This window comes from Protopterus annectens, chromosome 3.part0 (assembly GCF_019279795.1).
Source record: "Protopterus annectens isolate FY-2018-M chromosome 3.part0, PAN1.0, whole genome shotgun sequence".
Classification (NCBI taxonomy): Eukaryota; Metazoa; Chordata; order Ceratodontiformes; family Protopteridae; genus Protopterus; species Protopterus annectens.
This window is the reverse complement of record NC_056731.1, coordinates 1,704,849,445-1,704,876,808: the sequence shown is the minus strand read 5'-3', so window position 1 is coordinate 1,704,876,808 and position 27,364 is coordinate 1,704,849,445.

Below are 27,364 nucleotides of genomic sequence, written 5' to 3'. Positions count from 1 at the left end.
GTGCCAAAGATCCTTTTCTGTCTGACTGTACATGCTGCTACTGTTGCTGTTGGTCTATCAGATGTATATGTTTGTAGGGCAGACTGTGAAATGCCCTGTAACACCTCAGGATTCCCAGTAGACTGTGAGTTGGGCCAGTATATGTTGGTGTAGTGTGTGACTGGCAATCAGGATATGTTTGGTCAAACAGTCCTTCTACTCTAGAGTTCATTTGGGGTACTGGTATGTTGCTGTGACTTTGGTGCAAATGGTTGTGGGTGGACATTTCTGCATGAATATCTCCTGTACGGTACTTGTACAATGTCAGACATTTGGGTTTTGGTCTTCATACCCTTCAGGAAGTCCATGCTAATGCAAAACTTTTATTTTATAATTTTTCCGGGTTTGTAAGTGCAATATTTAAAAAGTGTCCCAATTTTTGTGTCTTTGTCCACCCATTATTTATGGCTTTGTACAGCTTTCTTCCTCTAGGAGGTTGAGACATATGTGAGGCAGGCATCTGGGTATTCTGCAGAAACCTGTAGGGTGGAGGGGTATTGCTGCATAGCACTTCTACAATACAGGGGGTTTGTGATGGAATCTGTCACACATACCCTGCATTGATTTCTTGCTCCCCTATCCATTTCAGTGTATGCAGACACTGAAATAATCATATTATTTAATTTCAGTGTCTGTGAACACTAAAATGCTTTTAAAAAGTGTCGTACTGCACTTTCTGAGTGCAGGGGTTGTGTTAGATGTGAATGCACTACTTAAGGATGTCCCTACACTCAGTAGTGTTTATGTCCATTTAGCCTTAGCAGCTATGCGCCTTCATGAATATGCAAGGCGCTCTGCTGTTAAAGCTAAGGGTGAATGGACACACTTCACTCTGTGCAGGTATAGTACTATTCCTTCACGGAGTTTATTGAATCCAGGGTACCTTTACACACTTCAGGAAATATTGTAAAACTATTATGCTTATTTGAGGACAAAGTGGCTGTAAGTTACCTCAAATGTATACCATGAAGACATAAATAAATGAGTCAAAAGTCATTGCAGAATGTAATACATTCATAATACAAAGAGATAACAATAGAGTAATGCAGATAAAAGTGTAATGCATGCACACAAATGAAAAATTACACAAACATGCTATCTTGCAGACATTTGTTAGTACGTTCTTATGCTTCACTGTCATAACATATGCAATAATCACATTCAGAAAGACTTCTAGTGCAAAAGGACAAGTGGAAAGATTGTGATAGCATGGGTATATTGCTCTTTAAATGCAAGTTATCAGAATTAAAAAGCTCAATACATGTGATCCACTTCATAAACTTATCTCTGCATTGAGTTTGCAAAAACTATTAATCATGTCAATACTGCAGAGTAATAGAATGGCTTCAGGGTTCTAATCTAGAGATGTAGACATCTCTGAGAAAGTAGGTACTCTCACAGCCAAAAGTTTGTGTGTATAAGGACATCAAGTTGTTAAATCATTGCACTGGTTTATAATTTTTTGGCTTCATCCTTTGTGCAGTGCTTGGCAATGTGCATTGTTGACTGTCAGTAGTGACTATCACAGAATGAAAATCGACTTCTCAAGACAAAACCTCAAAAATTTGTTTCACATGCACAAATACTTAGCTGTAAGTATCTCAAATATGAATGTTAGCAGTTAGATTTAGTCAGTGCTCTGGACAGCATGACTGCAGAAAATTCACCTGTCATTTAACTTTTCCACTGGCTCAACTTGTTCATGAAGTATTAGAACAAGCAGTGCAGGGTTTAAATCCACATTAGAGACATTTTGACTCACAATAAATCTGCTGTACTTGAACCTGAAATACACTTGCAATATAAAGTGTGAATGCTACAACACGTGTGCATAACGGATGATACATAAGATAACTGTGAGCTATCTCACATGCTGTATTCCTAGTAACGGTCATAGTAAAAAAAAATCACACTTTTATATGCATGGTTTTAGAAACAGTTCTTGTGCAAAAGTATGAGGCAGTACAAGTAGGAACACAATAATTTGGGAAATATGGAAAGTTCAGCAACACCATTTTAAAATATATGGCTGGAACATGGTTTCTGGAAAATAATGCTTTTAATTATGCCAAGTGTACATTATACTAATATATGCAGAGTAATATAATGGTTTCAGGGTTCTAATCTAGAGATGTAGACATCTCTGAGAAAGTAGGTGTAGAACATCAACTCCTATAAACTCTGTATTTTACCTTCCTCAGTATGTCTTATTACATGAATAAATTAAAATGGCAATGAATAGTGTAATTTCAGGTGGCAAACCCTGTTAATCATGTCAGTGTTTTATGATAATGTCATAGATGCAGGGTTCATATCTATATAATTTGGCATCCCTGTGAAAGTAAGGATCCTTACTGTCAAAAATTTAATTGCATAAGGTCAGAAAGTTGAGAAGTCAATACACTGATATATCAATTAACTTACTAATTGTTGCTTCAACCTTTGCATGAAATTTTGCATTGCACGCCAAAGTCCATCAGTAGTAGTCCTGACTGAATTAAATTTCAATTCTCAAGTTTAACACTCAAAAACTGTATCTGGCATGTGCTAAGACTTAGTCATCAGTAACACAAAGGGTAGTGTTGACAGACCAGTTTATTCAGCACTCTGGCCAGTAACAGTACTTACTGCAGAAACTCCACCTCTCATTTAAGTTTCTCAGTGGCTGAACGTGCTAATGCAGAAAGCTGTGAAGCATAGCACAAGCAGTGATGGGGTAGAGTCTACATTAGAGATTATTTTAATTTAGGTCTCAGAGAAAGTGTTTTTCATTTATTGTTTTACTGTACTTGAACCTGAAGTTCACTGTCCATTTAAGAGATGAATGTTGCAACACAAGTGTGTCTCACTCTTTACCCCAATCCTTTGCAAACCTTCTCTTAGATAATTTTTCCCCTCTGCTATCTGACTCTGTGAATAGGGTTAAACTGTGGAAAACTCTGATACTCTCACTACTGCCAAAGACTGCTGCAGTACATATAATGATCGTCCTCGTGTTCTCACTTTTAGCAACATGTATTCCAAGGTGAGCATCACACCCTCTGGTGGGTAAACAGTAAAATTGTATTTTTGACTTTATCTGGGATTCTGAACATAATAGAACCAAAAGAAAGAATGTGAGGGTCAGTGGAACTATAGCAGTCTTGGTATTCCGGATCTAAAACTTTATTTTCAAGCAGCAGACCTCAGTATATGCATGCAGCTTGGTGCTATCCTACTCCCCTATGGGTCCACCCTGAACTGATACTTATGTATAACCAAATCTAGTATAAACCACAAAAACAGAGGCACACAATTTGGGATCTATTTGGTATAAATGCCAATATAAGGGGAAAATATGGCAAAAGGAACGTGAACTTGGGACAATTTACTCTTGGTACTGGATTTGGGCCAACCAACATAGCTTAATTAACAGAAGCACTATCTTTTGAACAATCTGGGCCTGAAATGGAATCCTGTTCTGGGGAGATCTTTCTTGACATTCTGGGGCCCTCTTTCCTTTTTGAACTGTCAAGCTAGAGGATTAAATAAGGTTCTACCCTGGTTGGCAAAACCTCCAATTAATCAGCCTTTGGGCAGGACTGCACAAAGTGGATAATACTAGAAATCCTTTGGTTGAATTTGGTTTGATTGCTCTCAGCCTTAGAACCCATGCTATTTCATTAGCTTGCAGAGTGTTAGACAACTATAGTATTACAGTATTTGATTAAGCCAGAGTTAAATGGAAAATTATGTTAAACCATGATAGTACTGAATCTTTTTGGCATCAGATTATATGTTTGGGGGTTATTTAAGATGGTCATACTCCTCTATATTTTGTGCATTTTAAAAAGGTGCATTTCTGCCATTTACCTCCACCCAAAATTATAGATCAGATTGTGGATAATGGGCTGTGCTGCAGATGTAGTACTGTTAATGCAGACTTCCTTCATTTATTATGGTTTTGTACATTCAGTATGCACATATGGAATATAACCCTCTCTACAATATCCTGTGTTATAAGAAAATCTGTTCCTCCCATTAGAGATATATATTTCTTGCTCCTAAGTGGTCTGATTTGAGATGTATGCTTTTATAGAAGTGAGCAAAGGAGGACCATGCGTGTAGCCGTGGCAGGTCCCTATTAATTATCTAAACTTTTTAAAGTTTGAATGTCATATGGTCGACACCATATGATTGAACTTGAAAAAGTTGAAAGGTGAAAAGCAATGGCTCCATATGGTGCAGAATGGGAAAATTTCCCTTTTCTGCACTGAAGTGTGATCTCGAAGTTGGTATATTTAAGTAGGGGGACTGGTCATTGAGGTAAGTTTTTTTTTTTTTTTATTTTTATTATATTTTCAATGTTTCAAACATTGGTCATATGTTGTCGTACATATGAGGTTCAAAGTTTTGAAACTTCGAATATATATAATATAGACCCACCATCGCAGTAGCTGTTATTTTGGAAATGGCTTAAGGAGAATGTTTCCTCTGACTTTTATAATTATGTCAATACATTGTGTGTTAGCATGAGGAAAATCTCGGAGTTTCAACAATATTTTGTGAGCATTGATGTATTTCTGTTTTCTTAGAGGGTCCTAATTATTTATTAATTGACATGTTGACCTATGTTTTGTGAAATACTATTATATATGTTAAAAATATTGCAAAATAAAGAAATTGTTTCTTAAATTTGTTTAATACTTGGGAGAATACTTTGCTATTTAAAAACTGGGAAAGTGCTATTATTGAAAATAGTTCTGTCTTACACTACCTTTATGGATTATATTATGTGACCACATTGCCACATAAATATTTTAAGATTTATCACACCAACATATGTGTTAAACTACACAATTTAATCTCATGATTATTACACACATTAGACAGAGTTGTGTGATTACTGGATGTATGCTTTATGCATCCAACTGATAAAATGTGCATGTGAAGTTATTGCAATGTTATTCTAACTTACTGGTTATGGAATAATAAACTTTAAGGTAATGTACACTAATTACTGTTGATTGGATTTTACCCTACACACAGCTAGGTTGGCTGAAACATGGGCTGATGCAATGTTTTAAGAGCTAATTTTATTTATTTGTGTTTGTTTTCCAAAGTAGAACACTGATCTCCATGGACCTTTTTCAGCCTGGGAGTGATGTCTGATTAAGTGACTTGCTGAGACTTATAAAGTTAGGGAATGGAAGCTGAGGGAATCAAACCTTGCACTACAAGAAACAGCTTAACAGTACTTTAATCGTGTAAGCCAATTGCCAAACAAGTGACATAATCAAGCAGGCATGTATGCTTGTAATATATAGAACACGTCTACTCTTTAGTGGTTGTTTCAAGCAGTTATGGACCAATGCCCTCAGAACTGATAAATGGTTTCAATGTTGAACCTATTATTAAATGGTTACCAGTCATACCTAAGCCATACTTAAGCTGTGCCTCAATGAGGCATTGTAGTTTCTCCTGATGGGCCTCCCTATTACCTCCTATTACTTTCTATCACTTCAGAAGCATTACAGAACAGAAAAAATAAAATAAATGCATCAGCTGATCTCTCAGAAAACCAGTTAGTGTACTTCTTGCTCCCATTGAATATTCTACATAGGTTGTCTGATGAGTCTCTCCTAATTTTTGACAACCCCAAACATTCCCAGAGGTTGTTGTCTCTAAATGCCCTATATGCCTAAATAGATCTCTTCTTAAATATCTATATTAGTCACTATACAAGTTCAGATATTTTACTTTTTCATAATAACTTAAATTTTCACATCCATTGATGCAATTGGTGTTTTTCTGCTGTATTCTTCCCAGATTACTCATGACTGTTTTCGTATAAGTTTCCTATATCATTTGGGTCTAATGTAACTAATAAACAATGACTTCATAATTTTTGATTTCATAGACTTTATAAATATTTTTCTACAATGTATAGTTCTATAACTACCATTAACTAATTTATTGATATGATTAGAAAAATTCAAAGCTGGATCTAGCCATTTACCTAGGTTCTTAAATGAATCTACAGTTACAATCACTGTGTACTTATATATTTTATATATATTATATATTTACTTTTCAATTTATGTCTTTCAAATGTCATATGCCTATTTTTTATGTATTTATCAGCATATTATTATCCTGTGCCCAAACCAGTCAGTTCAGTCAAGTTATTTTGCAAAAATGCCTTATCATTAACATATATATATAAACATCATTCTCTTTCGGCTTTTCCCGTTAGGGGTCGCCACAGCGGATCATCTCTTTCCATTTCTTCCTATCCTCTGCATCTTGCTCTGTCACACCAACCGCCTGCATGTCCTCTCTCACCATGTCCATAAACCTTATCTTAGGCCTTCCTCTATTCCTCTTACCTGGCAGCTCCATCCTTAGCATCTTTTTCCTAACATACCCATCATCCCTCCTCAGCACATGTCCAAACCAACGCAATCTCGTCTCTCTTGCTTTGTCTCCAAACTGTCCAACATGAGCTGACCCTCTAATATACCGATTCCTAATCCTATCCATCCTAGTCACACCGATTGCAAATCTTAGCATCTTTAACTCTGCCACATCCAGCTCTGACTCCTGCCTTTTTGTCAATGCCACTGTCTCCAACCCATATAACATAGCTGGTCTCACTACACTCTTGTAGACCTTCCCTTTCACTCTTACGGATACCCGTCTGTCACAAATCACTCCTGACACTCTTCTCCACCCATTCCACCCTGCCTGTACTCTCTTCTTCACCTCTCTTCCACATTCACCATTACTCTGAACTGTTGATCCCAAGTACTTAAACTCGTCCACCTTTACCAACTCTACTCCCTGCATCCTCACCATTCCTCTACCCTCCCTCTCATTTACACACATATATTCTGTCTTAACCCTGCTGACCCTCATTCCTCTGCTCTCTAGAGCATATCTCCACCTCTCCAGAGTCTCCTCAACCTGATTCCTACTCTCACTACAGATCACAATGTCATCTGCAAACATCATAGTCCACGGGCCTCCTGTCTGATCTCATCTGTCAACCTGTCCATCACCACTGCAAATAAGAAAGGACTCAGAGCTGATCCTTGATGTAATCCCACCTCCACCTTAAACGGATCTGTCACTCCCACTGCAGTCCTCACCACTGTCACACTACCCTCGTACATATCCTGTACCACTCTTACGCATTCTCTGCCACTCCCGACTTCCTCATACAATACCACAACTCTTCTCTAGGCACCCTGTCATATGCTTTCTCCAAGTCTACAAAGACACAATGCAACTCCTTCTGACCTTCTCTGTATTTCTCCATCAACACTCTCAGAGCAAACATTGCATCTGTAGTGCTCTTTCCTGGCATGAAACCATACTGCTGATCACTGATCATCACCTCCCTTCTTAACCTTGCTTCCACTACTCTTTCCCATAACTTCAAGCTGTGACTAATCAGTTTTATCCCTCTGTAGTTACTGCAGCTCTGCACATCACCCTTATTCTTAAAGATAGGTACCAAAACACTTTTTCTCCACTCCTCAGGCATCCTCTGACTTTCCAAAATTTCATTAAACAATCTAGTTAGAAATTCCACTGCCATTTCTCCTAAGCACCTCCATGCTTCCATTGGTATGTCATCTGGGCCAACAGCCTTTCCATTCTTCATCCTCTTCATAGCTGCCCTTACTTCCTCCTTGCTAATCTGTTTCACTTCCTGATTCACTATCCCCACATCATCCAACCTTCTCTCTCTCTCATTCTCTTCATTCATCAGCCTCTCAAAATACTCTTTCCATCTACGCAACACACTCTCCTCTCTTGTGAGTACCTTTCCCTCACTATCCTTTATCACCCTTACATGCTGCGCATCTTTCCCAGCTCTGTCCCTCTGTCTAGCTAATCGGTACAGGTCCTTTTCTCCCTCTTTACTGTCCAATCTCTCGTACAACTCTCCATATATATATAAACAATTTACTCAATTTCAAGTCATCTGCACACAGAGTGTTGAACACCTCAGATGAAAAACAAAATCGATCTGAAAGATATAATCTAAACAAGTATGGGCCTAGGACAGATCTCTATGGGGCAGACTGATTATAACCTCAAATTTCACCTCTCTAGTTTGCTGTATGATACTTGACATGTCCTATTTGTAAGCTGTGCAGGTGTATATCAGGAGTACATCAATACCTAGTTGTTCTAATTTATTGATCGGTATTTTGTGTATTACTCTGTCAAATGCTGAAGCTAAATATTTATATTTTACATCAAAGTACACGTTTTCATTCCTAGCTGCTATTTTGTTATAGATCATCATGTTACAAGTGGTAATAGATCTATATTCAACATATGCATGCTGATATATGGTTTCAAGTCCCAACATTTTCAGTTCTGACAATAGCATATTGAATATTACCTGTTCCATTATTTTTCCACAGCATGAAAATAAACGTAAAGGTCTGTATGATGATGGGTTTGTCCTAATCCCCTTTCCCTTAAAGACAGGTTTATCAAGTGCATGTCTCCAGTCTTGAAGAATCTCCCCATATTTATATGACTTAGCAAATAATAGATATGATGGTACTGTAAGTTGTTGCTGAAGTGTTCTCAGGTCATTATTATTAATTCTGCCTCCTCCCTGTCCTTTGTTTGGATCCAGTTTGCATATTTTTTTTTAATATAATTTAATTTGATTTCAGTATCTGAGGTTACCTGGATGTCACTAGGATAATTTATCACCCCATTTATGAAGCCAAACCTCTTTGCATAAGATTCTATAAATATGTCTATAATTTGTTGTGTCCAAGAATAAATTTTAGAATCTACAGTTTATCAGTTTATATGGCTTCACTCCTTTTACATCTTATGTATTTGTAAAATGGTTTCCTTTTATGCCTACTATCTTGATATACATTTTCTTCAATTGTTTTCCTGATTTTGTCTTACACTGTTTAATTTCTCTATCTAGCTTATTTCCATTTTCAAAGTTGTCTTTTGATTTCTTTTCCATTTCTTAATTTTTTTGTCTCTCACTTTAACCAAGTATCTTGTTCTTATGGAAATATATCATCCTGATGTTGTGTGCCTAGATCCTGATAAACATTTTTTTTTATCTTTTGCATACAATTTCTCTTTCTAAATATTTTACATTCCTTCTGGAGTTTTTCCACTGAACACATCACTCCACTTAATTTTACATAGCGACTCTTTTTCTTCCATATAATCTGTTATTAGTATTCTTAAATTTCAGCTTGGCAGAATTATGTATCATCAAATTAACCCTTAATAACCCCATGGTCACTGCACTTCGATGGTGGTAAAACTTGACATGAAGTAATAGTCATTTTTATTTAGGAACACAAACAATGTCTATTATGTTCTATTGCCTGGTAGGCTATTTTACAATCTGAAGCAACTGTTGTTCCTAAACATATGCTGTGAATAATTTCCTTGCTAAGGTTATTGAATCAATATTATTCCAGTTAATTTCTGGTAAATTTAATCTGCTGTTGCTCTTCCCTCCTGTGTTTCATGCAAGAAATGTATGAATTTCTCTAGGTCATCTGCACTTTTCTTTGGTGGTCTATATAGTCCAACAATTGTTATATGTTCTAGTGTTATCTTTATTGTCACAGTTATACAACCTACAGTACAGTGAACTCTCAGTTAACTGGAACTCAAGCAACCAGAACTCTCAAGCAACCAGAAAAAAATCGAAGAAATACAGTACAGTATGAACAATTCAGTTTTTCATGTGTTGCACTTTTTCCTCCCATAGAAACATACCTTACATTTTTAGAGTTTTAGAGTTTTAAAAAGGAAGATACAAATCAATTCCCTCTCTCCCCAAGCTGAGAATAAGTCAAATCGCTAAAATGTCAACACTCTCTCCATACTCAGTCAATTTGCATCAGATTGCACATTGTCTCTTCGATCTCTCACACGTACAGTCTCTTCAGCTTTCATACATGTATTCACTCACTCTTTCTTTCTCCAGTCTCTCACATACACTCTCTTCAGCTTTCATACATCTTTCTGATCTCTCACACACAGTCGCCTCTGCTTTTATACATGCATTCCCTCTCTCTCTATTCAATTCATTCAATTCCAATCCACTCAGTGTGCCACTGAAACCCATTCTCTATGCCCCCCTTTCTAGCAGAAATATAAGTTTAAAATATTATTATTCCAGCCAGAGTTTTAATTACTGTATTTCAATATGAAAATCTCTAACGCTGTAAATGTCAAAAATGCCACACCTCAAAGTGCTTTTTGTGAGATCGCAGTACAGTGAAGATTGGAATGTTTGCCCTTTCCTCACTGTAATGCAATCTTGGAGTTGGTATATATATATATATATATATATATATATATATATATATATATATATATATATATTTAATGGGGGGTGTGGGGGCCCACAATAGCAAGTTCGAGGACCGGCATTTTTGACATTTACAGCGTTCGTGATTTTCAACTTTCAGTCTTATAATATAGACCCATGGTATGGGATGGTATGGTATGGCATGGCATGGTATGGTATAGTATAGGGTACAGTATATGTCAGGTCTACTTTTAATAGTAACTCTCAAGCAACCAATAACTACATTTATCTGGCATCTCCTAGTCCCCATGGGTGCCGGTTAACTGAAAGTTTACTGTATTGATGTTATCACTGAACATTTAATAATCACAGGTCTCATAACTATCTTTAATCCCTGTTGTAACACCTCAATCTATTTTTTGTTAGAGTGCCTGTTACAGTAAAAAATATTTATAACTTGACAGAACTGGTTTCCAGTCATAGTTCTTTAACAACGTTTCAAAGACAATAACAACATCAGTCCTGTGGGAACATAGTAAAATTTCCAGTAAAAAAAAAAACTATTATTAATGCTGCTAGCATTAACAGCCATCAAAGATTCATCAACTGTTAGTACAAGTGAACTGTTTAATTTTCGAACTGGCAAAAATCCTGCCTTGTGTGTTGATATTTGCTCCTGACAAGCATACCACGTTTCAATGTTCCTTATCTTCTCTGCAAATGTAAGTATCAGTACCTCTAATAACTGAATCTACAATTACAAGAATATCTTTTCTGACCAGATCTGAAGAATCTTAAGTTTGTAATTCAGTAATATCTGCTCTATCAATTGTTACAAAGGAATGATCTTCATCACCATTAGTCATATTAATTCTATTATTTTCATTGTAAATTACTTTTGCAAGCATACAGTTCTCATCCAGTACATCCACAGCTTGAGCCATGTTGTCAATGTCTGTCTTTTTTTTCTTACAGAAATGTTCTTCAGTTCTTCCACATGCAGTTTTGATTTCTTCCTTTTCACCTGCCTCTTGCCTCTTTTTTTCTACCTTCTCTTTTGGAAAAATGACTACTTTTTCTGTAGACCAAAGATTTTCTGAAAGAAAAATGTTATATCACATAAAGCAGTGCCCTTTTTAGTATGTATTCTCTTTGCTTTACATGCATTTATCAGTTTTGTTTTTTATTTGTTGTGAACTTCTTGCTGTCTTTCCTTCTTTTTTATTTTCTTTTGAATGCTCCGAATCCTCAGATTGCTGAATATTTGTATCCAGAATTCCAAAGTTGTCAGTGGCATTATCTTATTCAATTTAGTTTGAGTGATCTTTACAGACAATAGACACTTCCTTTCCTAAATGAGTTCTGTTTTCTCTTTGCCTAATATTATTTATCTCATCAGTCCAAGTCATTAATATATGTAACAACAGTTCTCCAGCTCTGCCAATTCCACAAGTGCAATAATTGTCAGTAACTCTAGATTTACTGCTAATAATCATAAGCAAATCGTCTAACTTTTGATATGAGGAACACGAATCACCACTGTTATCAGGGATTTCCTTTGAATATACACAGCATTTATTACACTGTACAAGATATTTGTGCTTTAGCAAATCATTAATGGCATACTCAAGGAATCCTTATTCATCTGCAAATGGATGAAGACTTTTAAAAGAAAAGAATAATCAAAATAACTTACAACAGAATTCAAAGAGAATTTAAATCAACTTCTATGAGAAACATCACACAGTTATACAACTAAATATTAAATTAAATAAAGTAAAGTAAGTAACTGTACAAGTTATGAAAGTCATGCAAAAGCTATAATTCCTTTTCATTGTGCACAGTTACTTCTGCATACAATTGCTCACAATCATACCTCTTTTTAACAGTAAAGATCAATAAATTACAAACCAAGAAACCAAGGAAATTCACCCCGGGGAGCACGTCAGTCACCCTGCTAGACAGTGGTCCAGGGATGTAAATATTGCGGGAAGAAATATCCAGGGAATTGTTATGGCTAGGCTTGTGGGTGGCCATGGTGGTGCAGTGGTTAGTGTTGCCACCTCACAGTAAGAGATTCTCTGGTTTGATCCTCAGCTGGGGTGCCTTCTGTGCGGAGTCTGCATGTCCTCCCTGTGGTCACGTGGCTTTCCTCCAGGTGCTCCAGTTTCCTCCCACATCCCAAAGACATGCTGTAGGTGGATTGTACACTCTAAATTGGCCCTAGGTGTGAGTGCGTGCATGTGTGTGCCTTCTGTGGAAGGGTGGGTGCTGGGCTGGCAACTCGACACCGTAAAACTCCAATGCCAATCATGATCGGACAGGTGATCCACTGTGGCAATCCCTCAATGGGAAAAGCCAGAAGAAGAAGAAAAAGCAGAAGAGGTTATGGCTAGGCTTGTATAGTCCCTAGGGCCGATAGCCTAGTACCAACCTATGAACCTATAATACAGGATTGTTTACATAATCTGAGGATTATCCTCTCTGCAGTCTGTGTAAATTTACAGTTGGCTAGGCCCATTGGGATGACTAGAGTTTGTCTGTCTTAAACCTGCTTTCCTTCCTACAGTGAAAAGCAGTGGTAAAAATAAAATATAAATTCAAATAAAAACTCTTCTTACCAGGTTACTGCACAGTCAATCACAAACCAAAAGAGAATTGTTTAGATGAGCTGTGGATTGTAGATATGTTTATGTTGTCTCTCCCCATACTATTTTTCTTCTTGTTTTTCTTTTTTTTTTTTTTCATAATGACATCTGCACTATAATTCCTGAACATGGGGACCTATACCAGTGGCATGGGCTCAGAGTGCCATCCCTCCACAAGTGGCTATTCTGGTACCAAATGGCACTTCTGGGTCACAACCTGGTAGCATTGCCTCCACAACTCCTGCATTACCTGGTCCAACTGCATCAGGTAGCTCTGCCCCAGGGGCTGGTATAGTGGTACCCAATGGATGTAGTGTCAGTGGGGATAATTATTACATCCCCCATCATGAGATGAAAGGGCTGGAGGAGGAGATATAGGAGAAAGGCCTCATGTCTCTATCAGCAGAATAGAAAAGTCCTACATGGAATAGCCAAATTGATTCCCCTTCAGAGACTACCCAAGGTGTTTGGGACATTCTGGGACATCTGTTTCCTATCTATCCCCAATTATGGTGTCTCCTAATCTTTTGTGAACATCACCATTCCTGTCTGTATTGTACGTCCTGTATGTCTGCATCTGCAACCTAACCTACCCTATTTATCTAATCCTCTTGTTTTTAACTATCTTCTCCAACATTTCTCTCTCTCTCTCTCTCTCAAACACATCCAAACTAACTAATATAAAATAAGAATGAGCACTTGTCCCCGAAAAAAAATATCCATATATAGCAGACTACTTCACTTGTGTGAGTGTGTGTGTGTGTGTGTGTGTGTGTGTGTGTGTGTGTGTGTGTGTGTGTGTGTGTGTATTACACACTTGATTTGTTCCAACAGGACACACAGTACTATTAAGTTGTTGTCACTCACCCTTAATGTAGTGACTATTCAAATGCCCAAATTATTTGATGAAGTACACTGTTAGCTTGTGCAGAAGTGGATAGTTCCAGTACTCTGTACCATCATCCCACACATTCTTTTATTCTTTGCCATGTGTCCTACCCTCTATTTAATATCTCTTCCTCAATTTTTACCACAATCCTATCAATCCCTTTTCACACCTTTTATCTTATCAAAAGATAGATTCACACACTGTTCTCATGGCCAAAAATTACCCATAAAACAAACCCTCAGTTTTTGACATCAGCATTTGTGCAATGCTTGGTATGACACACTGCTGCTAAGTGGCACTTTGCATCCTAAGGAAATCTGAAGATTTTAGTTTCTACTGCAGTAGTATGGGTTACTTCATGTAACTGTGCTTAGCCTCACTATGTGTCAGACAGTAAGAATGATAGCTGTCTGAGGAGAGTTATTATATGTTTAACTGGCTGCTGAATTTAATGTACACCATATGGGATGCTTCATATCTCATTATTGTAATGAAGTCTGAAGCACACATATTCCCTTCCTTCATACTTTTATTGTTGTCCCTTCAAATCTGTGAGTTATACTAACTGAAGTGTGACTTGCTTTGTGGTGTGATCAGATAACCCTCTAGTTTAGAGAATTTTGACATGGATTGGCAGGTGTTCAGATTCAGCAGTATGTCAAACTTTATTATGTTTTTCTTTCTAATAACATTTTCCTTCTGAAATACTGCATAGTTATGTTAGCCCAACAGAAGTATCCTGCATATCCCTTTATTTAGTATAACTATATTCTACCCCTGCTCTTACTTTCTCATCTCTAGGTGCAATACATCTGGATATAACCAAATACAATGTGGTGACAATGACTAATAATAAGGGCACATTGCAATTATTGCTTCTACACACAAGAAATGTGTTGCAATAAATGTTTTGGTAGTAGTATTCATTTTTCTGAAGGATATAAAGTCTGCTAGGTAGATGCATTTTATCATGTAAAGATTATAGTCCTCAGTGATTCACTAGAAAACGAAAATTGTATAAGGAGCACAACAACATGATTTAAACATGCAGGCATTCAGCAAATCTGTACACAGTGGGAGAGGTATGGCTCTGTAGTAACCATATTATGAACACTTTACTCTAATGATCAATACACATGTTAAATGGTGGCACAGAAAACATCAGTACAACAAACAAAATATTAAAAAATGGCTTAGTATCAGAGGTATCTATATGCCTTTACTTTTTTGTTGCATGATGCTTGGCATGGTGCACCATACATTTCTGCTATTCTTCATTCTAAGTTCAAAAACTGAAAAAGTCATTACACTTGTGTAATACTTTGCCATCTGTCACCCAAATTAGCTTGATCTTAGTTTGCTTCAGTAAGGGATTATGGCAGACTGAAAGCAATGTCAGTGGCTTATATTACTTGGGTATGGTTTATTGGCTCATTGTAATCAAGATATGAGGAGTTCACTGTGAAACTTATTTAGTATATAATATAAATTATTTTTGCCCTGAAACACATTACCCTTCCAAATGTGTATCAATGAAGTGGAACTTTTGTAAATGTAGTTTCAGACTAGTAGTAATGAGTGTTTCTATATATTTTTGGCACTTATGTCTTGTAGTTACCTTGCACAATGTGCACACATCACAACATCTGCACAATGATGCACACACTAAATGAGAACTGAATACAATGATCTTGGGATGAACAGCCAGGAATGCATGGGAAGAACTCCATTGGTTGACAACTGTGCTTAGCATCCATCATATAAATGGCCAAGCAACATTAGTGTAACACATGTAGATGTAATTCTCACTGCAACAATGTCCATAAATTAAGTGGTATATGAGTTATTGCAGCTATATGTAGCAAATTGTGATCAACTCATTGTTATTTTGTCAAATACTTGTTATAAGACTTCTCCTATAGTATCAGTGTTTGCTACAGTGTTTTCTAGAGTGTTTACACAGATAGGCAGTTGTTCAAATCCAGTAATGAATATTTAGTGTGAGTATACATTTGTATAGTGCTAGGTAAGACTAGTATTTCCAACTGATATGGTGTGCACACTTCCACTCAGCAGAAACATTTACAGAGGGAGAGTGCTTTTTCAACAGTTTCAGTCTCTTTTAGCCCAACTATATGATTTGCAACACAATGTTGAGGGCATCCCTTCCAATATATTCAGTTTTATACTTGCATCTGTTTTGTCAGCAGTTGATAACATGTTCCATTGATTTTCCTGGATTGTCAGCAGTTGATAACATGTTTCCTAGAGTTCCCTAGACTTAGCAGCAATGAGCAATGACTAATGTGTGTGTGTGTGTGTGTGTGTGTGTGTGTGTGTGTGTGTGTGTGTGTGTGTGTGTGTGTGTGTGTGTGTGTGTGTGTGTGTGTGTGTGTGTGTGTGTGTGTGTGCACGCGCTCGTGTCTATGTGTGCTTACAACACAAGGAAGGTTTGGCTTATCTGACAGATTTTGTGCATACACTTCCCCTCAATGGAAATATTTACACTGGGTAAGGTCTGCTGCAACTCTTTCCCTCACTTTTAAGGCAATCATTTGCCTTGACACACAATGATGAAGTTATATTTTCAAATATGTTAATTCTCAGTGTAGTGATAACACATCTTTTGAGGCCAGAGATGCTAATACATACAGAGTGTGGACTTAGGCAGGAATTTCAGTCTGACATGAATAGACATCTCCCACAACTCTTCCAATCACTTTTAATTCATTCACTCCAATGGAGCTCAGGAAGTTTGCACTGTAACTTCCAATGGGTGGAGCCTAATCCTTTTGACAGAATCACATTATGTCCTCACATTTCAAACAAATGTTCATATCTTTGGAACCATAGGGGTTATGAAAGAGGTATAAATGACAAACCCTTCAGTACAAGCTGTTTTTATAGTGGTAGTATTCTTTAGGTTTTAGGTCTTAAACTGAATTTTATAAGCCACAGTAAACACAGTAAGTATTACATGAGTAATATTTTGTAAACAACTTATAATATCTCAACAACCACTCAAGTTACATACATATTGTCAGCAGCATTTTATTCACCTAGCTGAGAGGTTTCATATGAGTCCAAGGAGTTTTGTCTGTGTTACATGGTCATTGAGATATTTAGAAAAAATGTGAAAATTATATCTTTATAAATTAATATAATGAAAACAAAGGTTATTATCTATTTACCTGCACTAGACAGAGGTCGAATATTAATGCAGTTGAGGTTTGCCATTGCGTAAGCTTTAAGATGAAATCTAAACCCTATACATATCATAGTTTTGGAATTATTGATGCAAATGTGAACAAACAATATTTGACACCTAGAGGTGTCAGTAGGAGTTAACTGCAGATGCATCTGGAGGCGTCACTTGGATGGAATGAGTTAAGACAAACATTTATCTTGCCAAACAGTGATAAATACATACTTTCAAACATGTTCATTCTCATAGAAGACTTCTGTGACATGAGGAAATACTATGTTTCTCTCTGGAGTGTGGACTTGGATAGGCAGGTGTTCAAATTTGGCAAAGTATAAGTAACACATGTACAACAGTGACAGACAGGAGTGCATTAAGGTACACATGCCGATATGGTTGACTCACACTTGTGAAAGCACTGACATGGTTAAAGAACTTTAATCCCTCAAATGACATTTATGGGGATGCATAACCATTCTAAAACAGTATTTAAGTCAGACATTGAAGTCTGTGCTTTCAAAACCCCATAGTTCCATGTCTCCTCTGGCAGAAGCAGCTAATTCACAACTTTTTAAAGTAAGGGCATGGGTAGCAGTTCAAACCTGCCTATTCTACCTACTATTGTCATATAACAGATTGTGCAGCAGTGAGTTCAACAGTTGAGATTTGGATAAAGAAACTCAGGGTGAACAGTTACATGGCTACATCATTTTGATAAGTCAAACACATTTTTTTGTGAGTTACGTGGCTTCAAACAAAGCATGATGCCATCCGTTCAAGTGTGTACTTTCTGGCAACTTTAATACTGATCTCATGCACAACACTGACAGTGCATTTATTTATTTATTTATTTATTTATTCATTTATTTATTTATTTATCGACATTTGACAACTGGGAATTTATGACTGGGTGGCGGCCTATTTCCAGCGGAGTTCCAGGGAGAAAAGCTCCAAAGTATTTTAGTAACATTTACAGAAAAATATTTTTACAATCTTCAGATATTATACAAAAGCATCTACAATGTAAATAATTATTCCAAATTAGATATAATATGAATATATTTGTTAAAAATAGATGTAAATTATATGTCAATGATTTAATATTTAGAGAACTTTTAGCTGTTTATAAAGAAATAAAGGTAATTTAGTATAATACAAACATGAGTTGCAATGTGAAGTTAGAGAAGGTGTATGGTGTATTTATGGAAAGGGAAAGAGACATTGATAGAAGTAAGGAGATGAGTGAAGAAGGGAGAGTAAGGAGGTGTTTGGTATGGCTAATTACTTGTCCACATTTAAGAATATAGTTTATACTTGTGCTGATCAAGAAAAGAGAAAGCTTTTGGCTAGAAAGTCTTTCAGAATGGTTTTGAAAGATGGAAGGGAGGATATTGACCTGCTGGATACAGGTAAGGAGCTCCAGACCTTAGCAACATAGTAGCAATATAGACAATGCTTAGCACTTCTGATAGGTTTGTGGACAGAGAGGAGTTTTTGGTCATTGCATCATAATGACTGACTGGGAACATAGTTGTGTCGAATGTTATTTAGCACTGGACAAGCAGATGAATGCTGGATAATTTTATAGATGGAAATAAGCTATATATATGTTAGTTGATGGGGTAATTTTAACCAATGTAGTCTTTTTAGTGCTTAGTGCTATACAGTGTTGGGTTCTGAAGGGAGAATTTGCTGCAAATTTAAAAATGTTGTTACAGTATTGCTTAAGCCTTGACCAGTTGATATGCAAATCTTTAGACTGTGGATCTTGATAAGCAGGGGTTCAAATCTGCTACAATAGTGAATGACAGGACTGGCTTAGCCAATAGAATCTTGATATGCAAAGACACACTCTACTATGAGCACTAACAGGGCTAAAGGAGTTTGAGGCATAGAATGCATTTTTGTTGAGGTATAACCATTGCAAATGACTGTGGATGTAATCATTTCAAGTGTGCATTTCATGATACTTTAGATGCAGCTCTGTCTGTGGTGTCAGTGTTTGATATATAACTTTATGAACACAGGTAGGCAAGTGTAAAAGTCTGTCAAGGTGTAAATAGTGTGTAACAGAGTGTCATCCTGGGATTGGCTTCTCAAAGGAAGTTGATGATTACAATTTTACTTACTGTACACTTTTACAAATGGGGAAAAACAGGCCAAATTGTATAATCCTATTAAGGGAAGCCTTATGCATTCAAACACAATGTTCAGATTCTCCCTTCAAGTGTGTGTGTAGTCTGACTTCTTATGTAGCATCTTCAATTTAATTCACAGGTCAAGAGGAGCTTGATATACAATGTGTATGTTCTAATCCAGTGTTTTATAGCTTTTATTGCTATTATTATTATTATTATTATTATTATTAATGTTATTATTATTACTTTTTTACTTCACAGTTGATACAGGCTGAGTGGTTTATTCATAAATATTATTGTATGTCATGCTACATAGTGCTTAAAACATGTCATTGCATTTGTGTTATAATAGTTTGTTATAGTTTTGGGATGGGTAGCTGAGGTTTATCCAGTAATTGCTGTACTACCTTATTAGCATGCGCAGTATAATGATGTGGTCTATTACATGACTAGTTGCATTATGCATATTATTTAATCAGTGCTGTGGAATACTTATTGTCATTTGTCGTTTTGTGGCAAAAACGTTTGAGAATTTTTCTACAGCAGCATGGCTCTACCAATGACCATACAATGGAGGTAGTGGCAAATGTGCAGAGCACACCAACATTGTTATAGGCTGGTGTATATCTGCTGTATGTAACCTCAAGCTGTTTCTACACATCACTTACTACCTCACAGTACTGTTGCACCTGTCTGTGAAGTATGTTGCTTGCTGTGATCCAGGAATTACTGATGTGTTACACATTGCTCAACTGGAAGAACATACTGGGTTCTGACATAATAGCTTACTGCCTTCAGAGGTGCTCTTTGTCAGACTACAATAACTTGTGTATGTGTGGCAGTAGCAGAAACTACACATGTAAGCCACATATGCTTTATCCTCCCAATACATATAATACATTCAAACAGTGCATGCAGCAGTTGACATTGCACATGACTGACATCCGACACATTTTGGTTTTGATTACTTCTCCCAGGTGACATTTATTGCATCTGGTCTTCCTTTCACATGTACTGTACCATGCTATAGGCATACATAGACCCATAGGCATATATAGCCTTTCATAAACAAACAACCCTGATATTAATGGACAACCTCCACATTACACATACCTTCTAGGATTTCTGTCATCATATTTCTCTTGACACATCACATATCTTCTGTGTAATTACATATCATCTGTTAAAGTTATGCATCTGTATCAATGCATTGCAGCATAACCTTCAGCTATTAAGCTGCTCAAAGTGATAGTTCTATGTATTTGACAGGTCCTTGTGGATTGCACCACATGCTGATTTGGGATGTATTAACTATCCCAATTCCTACCCCCCTCCAAAATGGATGTTGTGGTTGCAGCAGCCATTATTGTTTTCCACTTTTAGTACATGTCTGGATATTATGTCCATTGGTCTTCATTATTTCTCCTAATTTGTCATCAAGTATTATGTAGGTAGTTTCCTACTACTCCTGCATTGTGACTTTAATAAATATAATGCATGGTAATTTATACACCTGTGTTAGCTTGACATTGGTGCACTTAAAACAACTGTGCTCTATGTCCAAATATACTTCACAATGTCACTGAGTTTACCACATGTCCACTAGCTGTACTGAATGTAATGTCATGCTGTATCATGTTCCCATGATCACTAGCATCATACCTCTTTGTCCCTGAGTTTGACTCCAGTTTTAGCTCTGTACCTTTTAATCTCCTGTAGTAATGTATACCCTTTGGAAAAGGTGGTGAAATGTACTTAGACGTTAATCTTGGCACTACTTAGAGGTGTACAATTCTTTCACTTCTGGAAATGTAATTTAATTCACATGCTCTTAAATTTCAGTTAACATCTGAAGTTAATGCTACTAACATTTTAAAACATGTCCCTGATTAGCCCATGATTAATTCTGGGTTTTCCCGTATTATGTTGTGCTGTTCTCAAACACCTGCTGCTGAACTTAGGCTTGTTTACAATCCTATGTTTACACCATCAACAAGAGTCCTATTGAATATCAGTGTGACCAGAGCTTGTGTTCTGGCCACAAGTAGGGCCCTCACATCATGCAGGGATACTTGGAGTCTGGCATATTCAATGCACTATGCTGCTCATCATGCAAAAAAAGGCCAATTGTGTTCAGAGTGATGTGCATCTGCTTTTAGAGAGTCCATGGGCTTAACTTTATCCTCATACAAATTTAAAAAAAAGTCTGATTCTATTAGTCTTGGGAGTAGGTCACAAAACAAACATTTATGGACTGTAAAATTTCTCTGAAAAAAAAGAGACTTGGCTACACCATCTTAAGTTATTAACTCTTTTTATAGGTTCATATATTAGTGCTGAGCTGGCTCCTAATGAAGGCTAATTTGAGCTAAGTTAGTTAACCCATGTGGGAATCAAACCCTGTATTTTATATTTGTAAGGTAAAAAACTTAAGCTGCACCTTATATTTGTAAGGTAAACATCTTAACTATTATGCCCCTCCCCCTTAAAAGTTAACAGGAAAAGGTACTGGGCTTGTACAAGGAGTGAACCCACAACCTTGGCATTATTAGCAATTTGCTCTAACCAAGTGAGTTAGCAAGCCACCTCTTAATAAACTAACCCTGTGACTAAAACTTTAGGTACCTAAACATAGTTTCCACTGTAGCACAAGTGTAAACAATCAAGTTTCAGACACAAAAATAAATGAATCTTTGAGTTCACATTCATAATCTGTGCATCAAGTTCTACTGTTAGTTTAAATGTAAACATGCATATTAGGACTTCTATCAGTTTATCAAATTGTCCACAATAAAATAATCAATGCATACATAACTGTTATTGTTTTATGAACCTTCTTCCTCACTAGAAAACAAATGAGCAGACAGTGCGATAAAGACTTTGGAAAGGACATATATGTTATTTATACAATTATATAATATTTTCCCATGAGGTTTTACAATGTTTACTTGAAGTGTGGAAGTCTACTTTGAAAGATAACTGGTTTGCAACTTTTCATGAAAACAACTACAGTTGCTAATCATTCGAATGCCTAAGTCTCAAAGAAGTTCACAAGAGATCTGGCAAGTTTTGCTAAAGGGTACTTTTTAGTAGATCATTAGAGGTTATTGTTGGATTTTACTGTGTCAGCAGAGTGTGACTGACATTGAAAGGCATGAGTACTATTACTCAATATTCAGAAACTATCCTAAATTTTGATCTGGAAATACATCTTAAATGCAATGCAAAGAATTGTGGGACAGAGGTTGATGATATCTTACAACTAGGCTAGTAGTCAACGTGAATAACATCAGTCTAGGTTGTTTTGCTTACTGTCACTTTTTTCTGTTACAACTGGTGATGGATGATAACTGGTAAAAGGAGTTATAGAAAGTCTGAACTGTATGAGAAGAAAGAGCAAGAAAAGTGGTGTTAGCTTAAATCTTAATGCTAGAAGGGCTGTTGAAGGGGAGTTTGGACTGTCTTGAGAAGTTTGGAAGGAAGACAAGATTATTTTATCACTCTTAAGAAGTCGTTGGTCATAATGGTAGGTGAAGGTAAATTTAGGATTGAGGATGTAGACCTTGCTTCCTTGGAAAGACAAGTATTTGGGAGTGTGCATGTTTCTGGTAGTATAACAGATTAGAAACAGAAACTTGGAAAAGCTAAAGGAAAGGATAAAAATACTAATGGATAGATATCTACAGGATGAATGGACTAGGGATAAAGTCTTAGAGATTTGAATGGTATTTATTACATTAGTCTTGTATTTCCTATGGCACATATGAATTCACACAAAAGACGGAGGACAAAGAGTGATGCAGCAAGAGTTTGGCTGCATTTTGGAAAGGTAAAGGGGTCAAGAATGGCCAAGATCCAATTGGGTCCAGGAAATATGGGGAATGGGGATGGGCAATGCCAGATTCTTAGTGTTATGCACACAGGTGGATGTGGTAACAAGACACAGTAGAGTGCTAGACCTCAGTTTTAGTTGGGATGACTGGAAAGGTAGGGAGAGGCTGAGGGTAGCCAACATTTAATGGCAAAGCTAGATAAGGCTACTGCCCATGTGGTATTCAAAAGGATGGATGCATAGTTAAGGCACACAGATTGAGAAAAAGCAGTACACTATTCATAACAGATGTAGAAGGAACAAACAGTTGTAGGAATGTTCATGTATTATAAACAAGCTGCTTCATAAGGTGAGGGAAGTTATAGTAGTCAGTTTCTTGCAAGAGTGGTCTATGTGTGGTTGTGGAAGGGGGATTGGCTGACCATTTATTTTGTGCAGAAATGATGGATGTGTTATATAAATGAAAGCTAGATTGGAAAGATGGAACAGGTGGGTGTGTGTGTCTCCATGATGGATTGGGTGCAGGTGTGAAAAGGCAAGTTTGGATGCATCTATAAAGAATTTAAGGATAGGAGTTAGGTAAAAATATGGCAAGGTTTCTAGAAAAATGAAAAAGAAGAAGATGAGAAATGGCAGCATAGTGAAGCATGAAATCAGGGCTGGGGGAACTAGTAGAAGGTCAAAAGAGTTGTGCCAGTATATGACCTGTAAAAAAACATTCTTCACAGACAGTATATAACACAAAAAAGAGGGTGCAGGAAGAAGAATAAGGAAAACAAGAGATGGAGATGTGGAGAATCTGGGGCAGATTATAGACCCCTGCTGTGAATGTAAATGTACAGTGGGCCTCTGAAAGAGTCTGATGACTGAGTGGAAGAAGATGTATGCACGAGTGTCTCCTTAGTAGGGACTAGCTGATATGGATGTTCAGTGATTGTATGGATGGGGGTAATTCATATGTTGGTGGTTGTAGGGACGGTGGTCATTGGTATGATACTCTGATTTATCAGAAGCAATTTATTGCAGTTGAGGTGGATTATTGCTTGTCACTGGAACTTGACAGAAGATGGTGATGTACAGGAGAAGGATATGATTAAATAAACATGGAGGATATGCGTTGGTGCAGTAAGGTGAATGAGTCACAGCATTAATTGTTAAGTGGAGCTACGATATATCTTGTGGAGGATGAGAGGGAACAATGTTATTAGCATTATGGATGGGTCCGGAGTCATGGCTAATTAATGTTACTGTGCATGGATGTGGAATGAAGTGGGGTTCAGGAAGGAAAACGCAGTGAGTACTGCCTTTAAAACAGGTATAAAAGGAGTTTTGTGGGGATAGAATAAAAGATGTGGAAGAAAAATGGATGTTCTTTATTGATTAATTAAATGGAATTAGAGGGTGAATAGATTAACATGCTGAGTATGCTGCCAGATAGTATGAGCTGATTTTGGAGTAAATTGTTGTCTTTGACAAGGCCTTGGTCCTTTTTAATCAGGAACTGGGGAATTATACATAGATCTGGCAAAGATTAGTCAGTATGATGAATGGTGCACACCTGCCTTCATTGGTTCATATCAGGAAGGGCAGGAGGAAAGGAGAGTGGAGACTCAGGTAAAGGTGATAAGAAATAGCTTGAGACATAGAAAGTGTAAGGTGTACTTAAATGTGTTATTGGTTTTATAGTATATTATGATAGGCTAATGCTGCTGTGACCTTTACAGTGCTTATATGCACATTTTCCTTTGTTATACATGCCATTATACTCTGTTGTGTTCATTGCTACCCCTTCTTGATAAAACCAATAAAAAGAATACAGGGAAGAAAATTCTTAAGCCTCAACTCAGCATGGCAAATAATATCTTCCTCATCATATGTAGATGCATTGCAAGCTGTGATTTCTTTAGTGTTCTAAAGATGTATTTTCTGCTAGTTTTTAAATTTTTACTCCACTGTATAGTACTGAACCTTTATATCTAGTTCTTACTTTTTTGTATGCTTTTTGCCCACGTGCGAACAGACTGAAATCATTGTCACTTCATTCTGTGTCATACAGACTGCTCAGAGGTGACCTGTGCCTTGCATACAGAGTAATCTCTAATCGAGCGTTAATGGAAATGCTGCACATTCATATGTCAAATGGCACAAAGGTCACTCTCTCAAAGGATCTTAACCTGGCATGTGATATCAACAAAACTTGCTGGAGAGACAGAATTGTCTCACAGAGGTTGCCCCACTTTTGGAACAAGCTTCCTATTCATGTTAAACAAATCCCCTTGTTGGCCCTATTTAAGCATAATTTGGACGACTGGATGGGTGACTGGAAATTCACCCTGGGTGTTCCACCTATGTCTATCTTGGATAGTGGCAATAGGTGCTGACCTTAATGTCTGCTTGAACCAGACACCCTTGGGAACATGGGTTGAACTTGGCTAGGCTTGTAAGGGTCCTGGTGTCATTAGCCTAGTAACCTGCTATGATCCTATGCCTGCTGACCATTAAACCACCTGCAACACCAGTGGAGATGTCATCCAGGCATCCATATGGATTATTTGTGTTCTTGCCAGCATTCTGGCTGTAAATTACATTTTGTTTTTCTATTTTAAATTTTAGCCATTCCCCTTGAGTGGGGAATGTGCAAATTGTATCCCTTCTGATGCTTTTCAACATAATTCTGAAAATCGTCTTCTGTGTCGGTCTGCATTATAGTACCATATAATGGAAGGAAGTGTTGTACTGTATTATTGTTCAGTGGTTATGCTTAAAAAGTCACAGTTTACACTCACAAAAGCAATACTTCATTTTGTAAATAGAAGCAATTCAGTACAGAACTACAAACTACTAACATAAGTAGTTTATAAATACTCCATATTCTATGTGTAAAGAACAGACATTTTAAATTTATTTAAACTCTTATCTATTAAGCATTTATATCTATGTGTACATCTGTGTATATATTAAATTATCTCTCTCTCTCTCTCTCTCTCTATATATATATATATATATATATATATATATGCGCACACACACACACACACACACACACACACACACACACACACACACACACACACACACACACACATGCAGTATCTGACATATCACCATTGTTGCATCTCAGATCTTTGGTGTGGATCAGGATATGCTTAGACTTGACAGACTTGATATGTCGCATCTATCCCTACATTATCAGGCTTCCTAGTTTCACAAAGCATCTGCTCCCTCAGACCTCAATGCAAGCACAGTGTGCATTATTTATTTCACCAAGGGAAGTATAGGCTGTACTTTGAAATTGCTAGAAATTGTTTCAAAACAATGCCCATCTCTTTGACTTCCACAGAGTAGAGCAGGCTGCAATCTCTTCTAATGAAACTGCTAGTGTCTGTGCAGTCCCTGGGAAATAAATGAAACAGTTGATTTCTCCAGAGGAAATAACTAATAGTAACCGTCTTTTGAAGGGATAGAACCACCTAACAAAACAGTGATTTTTGTGGGGTAATGAAATTGATTTTTTTTTTCACAATCTCACATTTTCTCTGAAATCTTTTCCAGCTAGCATTTTTTGGCTTATACAATGTAGTCGTGACACAGACTGTGACAATCTTTCCATAGTCAGCTTGCAGCTTTCATGAGAGGGTTAAACTTCACTAACATTTCATTTCATCTGCTTGCTATCTAACCATTTTAGCCAATTCTAATTCTTTTCTAAAACTCAGATGATAAAATAATTTATTTCACTCAAAAGTTTATATTATTTATTCTTGCAATCCTAGTAGAATAGTTTATGCTTTACTTAATAATAAGTAATATACTAGAGGTCATTTACATGCCAGTGTTTGCTGTTTTTTTTTTAACATCTAGGTTCTTATACAGAAATCTCACATTACTGTGCAAGGTGGTCATCTTGCTAGTGACCGTAACTTTTTATGCACTATGATACAATTACCTACTGAGAAGATTAGGGCTTGACTGTACAAGCAAGTCCTGGACTCCATTTTGAGAAGTGAATCCTGTTTCCTCGTTTGTGTTGTTTCAGTTTGTTTGTTGTTATAATTTAAAATAAATTGAAATGTAATAGAAGTAATACATTTTGGCACAGCATGTATTGAACAAAATGTACATATGTATTATGATTTGCAGAACAAACCACAGATCCAAAGTACCGTGGATATTAAAGAAAACTTAAGATGTACTTCATCTGGATTGAGGAGGCACATATGAGATGGCAAGAACTAAGAAGACATTTTTAATTAAACTCATGTAAGTGAATCTAGTGCAAAGTACTCTATTCAAGCTCTACAGATTTGGGT